Source organism: Meleagris gallopavo, chromosome Z (assembly GCF_000146605.3).
Source record: "Meleagris gallopavo isolate NT-WF06-2002-E0010 breed Aviagen turkey brand Nicholas breeding stock chromosome Z, Turkey_5.1, whole genome shotgun sequence".
Lineage (NCBI taxonomy): Eukaryota > Metazoa > Chordata > Aves > Galliformes > Phasianidae > Meleagris > Meleagris gallopavo.
Window position 1 is genome coordinate 64,949,798 of NC_015041.2, and position 5,977 is coordinate 64,955,774.

Genomic DNA, 5,977 nt, shown 5'->3' on the forward strand with positions numbered 1-5,977 from the left:
AAAAATGGAGCAAGCAATCACTGAAGTTGTATTTGTTAGTACTTCCTGGCCAGGCATCAAAGAACACTTGGCAACAAATAGAAAGAAAACCAAAGCAGCTAACGTGCACAAGCCTAAGACAACGAAATTAACGCAGCCTTGAGTTCATTTTAAGTGTGCATATTTAATAAGTAAGTGTTCCTTTCATATGTATTCTTTCTTCATCTCATACATTTTTTTCCTCAAGCAAAACAAGCATCTGACAAATCCTTGTTGATTCAATCTTACAAAAATCGTAATATATTTGAAGAGAAAATTTTAGATTCCATAGAATATCCACAGTACTACATTAGAACTGCAGTATTTGGTCTGTTGGAGATGGTTTTTCACATGCTTAGAAGCCTTTAGGTATTTACCTTGCAGAACCTTGCTCAGTTTTATTTTGAACCTGCATGAAATGTATGAAATGTTAATTTCCACCACTGAATTATCTATTGTGTATTTGATATCCACCTTCTCTGATTGTCCTCTTTTGCTCCTTAAAAATTTTCTAGATCTAAAACAACCTCGGGAGATACAGGAGCCATCACGAATTTATATAGTGATAAGATGCTATTAAGACACTGATTTTTTTTCACTATTTCTTTCCTAAAAAATTTCAAAATTTTTTTGACGACTAAGCTGACAATGTCAAAAAACCACCTGTTATAAATTCGGGAATCTTATTCCTGAATCATTAGCGTCAGCTTACAGAGCATCATTTACAAAAGAAATCACGAGGAAATAGCAAGGTCTTGTGTGCATCACTTCATATTTATGTCATTAAATTTCATCTGCCGCTTTAACACTTGAGTATAAAGTCTCATGCAGTTCTACAGTTCTGCACAGGTAGCTTCATCATTATTACCCTCAGTATCTTGGGTTTGTCATCAAACCCTGTCACCTCTCTATTCACACCATCAACTATGGTGGAAAATAAAGCTTTCTTGGCCCACGCTATTCAGTTGTCAGGCACGTATGCACACTCATGCAGTAAAGGGAAAGAAGCTACAGAGATATCAGAACTATGGAGGAGAACAGCAAAGCAGCCACAGGTTTGAATTCTTTGCTCATGCCTTGATTTGAATCTTGATTGCAGGCTGTTGATGAGCAAAAAAAAATGAGGCAGAATCAATCTTCTGGAAAAAGTCATCTCTAATGCATAATCCTATACTTAAAGCAAAACTCCTGCAAAGCAAGTCAGTTGATTACGTTTTAAGGCAGTGTAGAATTTTATCCAGTTTAATGGAGTCACATTCAATTCAGAACTTCTCCAGCAGGCTAAGGGCAAAGGGGAAGAGATAGATCACAAGGTAACCTTTTCGTTATTGCTCCATAGCACAACTACTACAGAATATTACAGGTGTTGCTGCCATGCACACCTGTTCAGAGAGCACTAGAAATGTGAGAACTTGACACACTGCATTGTTACCAGGAACTAAAAATTGACCTACAGCAGTCTTCCAGCAGGCTTTGCTGTGAGAAACGTCAGGAATGTTCTCCCAGTTCCCAGTCCATTTATTTGCATGTTAATTTATTAAGAGAGAGGTACTTTTCAAAAATGATGTTGTATTTATCACAGTCAAGCCCAACCTCTTGCAAACTTGAAGTAGTTCATGATCCTTGTGTCATGGGTCAATACATTCTGACTCCAGTGGACAGATGGAAACCAGAAGAATCCATATCAAACACAACTGCCACTTCCTGCTAACTCACAGCTCCTTGACCTTCCCAAGACCAGAACACATGGACAGAAATAGATAAATGGCATAGAGCTAAACAATTCCCAAGCTAAACAGGAGGAAATTTAACTCAGAAATAGCACTTTGGAATCAGTAAGGTAGTAGACAACCTGGAGTGAACAGAGCATGTAGATAGCTCTGGAGGGACATGAGCAGGAGTAGCTGTGGTCCCGATCAATCCCTATGCACTACAGCTGCACCACACTGAAGGGTGGGAGTCCAAGGAATAACACAGGGTTGGGGCCTCCAGGGCAGCCTGAACTCTTGAGAAACTGATCTTGGACAGTGCTGGTTTCTGCACAGTGACACAACCGTTTGCTAGCTCCCTGCTGTCCTTATACACTCTGCACTGCCTCTGCATGCCTGCTGATTCTGTTCTCATGCTTTTGGATCATACCTGAGATTTGGCCTGCCAAAGGCATTTGAAAGATTAATCTGGCCGTCAGCCATGGAAATATCCGCATATTAATTACTTCTCCCCCTTTCTCCATCCTCACCTTGGTTTTTGCACGGAAATAACAATATAATTGATGAGGAAAACTAATAAGGAAGAGATTAGTGAAATACTTGTCTTCTTTTAATTCTTTGAATTTCCATGTTAACGCAGAGGCACTCTGTAATTCAGAGAATAGCCAGTGACTTTGGGACAATGTGTGCAATGATAATGTGTGTCCAGTGAGAAACACAAAGCCATTTCCTGAGGCTACCACACTCTGCTGCTGTCTAGCTGTTTCTGAGTCAACAGCACACTTGTGCACGCTGCATCAAGTGCAGTCTATATCAGCCAAGCTATGTTGGTAGACAAAAGTGTTAACTGAGATATATATGCTCATCAAAACCTATTCCTAAAATGCCAGAGCTTTTGTTAACCCGTTCTGAATTTTCTGCCGGAAAGCTGCAGGTTGTCAGGAGATGCTCAGTGGTGTAAAATCTGAGGGAGCTCAGGGATGGCAAACAGTGGGAGGTGATTTTATGAAATGCCTGAGAGGAATGCTGCCCTGTCTGTTCCCTCCTATAGTACGCCCTTTGTTGATGAAGGCTGTCTTCCTTTTGTTGGTGTTCATTGTGGAGAGAAATGCACTAGTTATTTAGTGGTGAAAATGAGATGGCAGTAACAAGCAATGGAAGACAGTGTTGTTTTTCATTTTGCACTGATGCCCCTCTACAGAGGCATCCATTTCTCACATTAATCTTCTGAAAGCCTTTATTGTCCTGGCTTCCTGTTACAAATCGAGCTGGTGATGGCAGCCCCATGAAATCCCATTAGCATACTGAGAGCAGTGTATTACAGTACCAGGCAATAGAGTAAATGCAGAACAATGAGTACAATAGGGAATGTATTACCCCAAAATTAAACAGCAGCTCTGTTACTGCATAGCAGTTCTACAAAGGTGTCTCCTCCTCTTCTTGGAGACAAGCAAACTGCATTTTAGGGGCTTGGCTTCACTGCCAAGTGAAATCTGCCTCCTACGATCTAAGGAAAACAGAGACACCAAAGCATTTCCAAGCACCGTTGTCGTCTGTCTCCTTGTTTGTGGACCCAAATCTTTTTGAAAGTCTGACTTCGGGTATAAAAATACATCTATTTTTGATCTATGTATGTAACAGTACCTTGCAAACTCCTGAACTTGTTTTAGAGACTTACTCTTTCTTTCACTGGCATCAGTGGCAGCACATGACCATAGCATCCAGAAGAGGGTTGATTTTGACATTGTTTCCTGCGAAGAGAAGTTGGCAATTTGTAGCCGTGCAAGCAACACCCTACTATGAATGAGCTGGATCATCAAAGTATGCTAATACATCCCTAAAAATGGACAGTTCTCAGGGCAGACCCTGCGTGCTCTCTCTCTAGGAGGTCTTAATGGACTGGAAGTAAAGGCGCATACAATAGGCAAATGCAAGCCAGCTTGAGCAACTCAGATAAGGAGTAATCCTTAAAAGGAATTAGCACTTACCTTTGCTTTAGTAACGGGTTGTAAATGCCTCTTCAAAAATGTGGATTCCCATCGTCTGTCAAATATGGGTGTGTTCAGAGGTGGGAAAGCAGCTGTGCTTTCTCAAAATGAAAAGGATAGTAAATTTGAAAGGCTTTTCCTTTTGAAGTAAAGCTGTCAATCATTTTAAAAGCAAATCAGACTAGATATTGGCATGTTGCTTTTGATGAGAGATCACTTTCTGACTTTAATTCTAAAAATGGAAACAGTAAGTCTGTAATTTCTTTTCACATGCCAGATGTCAGGTTTCTGTGTTAGTAACTTAAGATGATTTAATGACATATATCTGCCTGTAGTAGTTCATTTCTCCATGAGGCATGCTGGTCTGAGGGGTCTCATAGACCAAAGGGTCTTCAGGGAACATTGACTTCTGTCTTTGCAGATAAGCTTGCAAATTGGAATGAAGTCTGAAATGAGAACATCTCTCCAAATACTTGTATTAGGACAAGCATTTACAAGTTCTTCAGCTGAATGTAGTTGAAATGAACTATTAACTTACTAATGGGAATTAACATTAGATAATGTTCTTTGGTATAATAATCTGTCATATTATCTGGAAAATTAAAATAATAAATAGAAAAAAATAGCTGAACATATGAAAAACACAACACAGTGTGAATCCCATGCATCCCATCTTTCCTGCTTTAAGATAAGAAAATCAAGAAAGTATTCATGAGTTAGTCTAACGCTGGGGATGGGCAAGGGGCACAAAATCTGGCCATATTACGATGTTAAAAGAAATGTTCCACTGAGGTGTTCAGACTGAGGTTGGTTTGCATGTGAGAACTGACACACACAAAGACAGGCATCTAGTTTGTGCTAGTTTCATACAAGTTTTCAGGAGTTTCATCAAGTTTTCATCTTGTCCCAGAGGAATCATGGTTGTGCATATAATAAGCATCTCAAATGGTGCATATGGACCTTGCTGTAAGAGTAGGAAGGGACTTGCTAGGATTTTCTATCTTAACATATCAAAGAAAATGACCAAATGGATTTTAGATAGGAACACAGAACCTGTTTTGGACATCAAGAACAGAAAATCATGCAAGAGATGTTTACATTCACATGATCTGAACCTCATCTGCCCCCATATCACACGCCAAAGAAAAAATTCCAACACTTTAAAACAAATGAAATACCTTTAGCACAACAGATAACAAATGTTTACTAAAGGAATTATGCTAACCATATCATTGCTCAAGGGCAATCACCAGCACAGCTATAGGTAGATTTTTAGATTACCATTAGCAACTACTTCTTTTTCTCCCATGCATGCCTTACCTCTTGTGAAGAGCTATGGAACAGAACTATAGCACTTCCTGTTTACCTACCTTCTTCAAACCAACCCTCTTAGAAGATTCCCCTTAGATAACCTTTAAGTAGCTTCTGAATCATCGCAGGAAGCGGTTATTCATTGCTAGCTGCTGTGTGAAATTATTCAGCTGTCAACAGTTTGGAAGTTCCCCTTTGTCACAGTGTGCTCATGCTTTCTAGGAGGTTAGCTATAGTCACTGTGAGATGTGTTCTCCAAACATCACAAGTGAGTCTGGGGAGATAAGAAATATTCACACAAATCTCAGAGTACTCAGTTGCAGGGAGCAGCACACAGAGCTCCTGAGAGTTCCATTTCAGTTTAACCCGACCTGTGAGGCTGAGCATTCCTCAATGTCCACATTAGTCCTTATAACATTTTAAAAATATGAATGCAATGTAAAAGCAAAATTACCAATATGAAACACAGCTTCCAGTGTGGGAAAACAATTAACTAATATTTTAATAATGCACATGTATTTCTAAACCTCTTCAAGAAGACCTTTTTACAGTGGTAATCCACTCTGTAATACATGATCATGTAGTAATAATGAAGTAATAGTCAATGGAGTTAAATCCAGTTGGCAGCCATCACAAGCAGTGTCCCCCAGGGCTTGGTACTGAGATTGCTTCTATTTGACATCTTTATTAATGATGAGTGCACCCTCAGCAAGTTTGCAGATGACACCAGGTTGGGAGGGAGTGTTGATCTGCCTGAGGGGAGAAGAACATTACAGAGGAACCTGGCTAGACTGGATTGATGGGCCACGGTTAACTGTATGAGTTTCAATAGGACCAAGTGTCAGGTCCTGCATTTTGGTCACAACAACCATCCCTACAGGCATCCCTACAGGCTTGGGGAGGAGTGGCTGGAAAGCTGCCTGATGGGAAGGGACCTTGGGGGACTGATAG

The 5,977-nt window shown here is 40.1% G+C and overlaps 1 long non-coding RNA gene across 2 annotated transcripts in view; it reads right to left on the reverse strand.

Moving 5' to 3' along the window:
* The window catches only part of LOC109364114, a 44,323-nt gene that overhangs the window by 15,504 nt on the left and 22,842 nt on the right, over positions 1-5,977 (reverse strand). For both annotated transcript variants that reach the window (XR_004162246.1, XR_004162247.1), the window contains exon 2: positions 3,406-3,478. This is a non-coding gene — a long non-coding RNA (uncharacterized LOC109364114). The remainder of the gene's footprint in view (positions 1-3,405; positions 3,479-5,977) is intronic.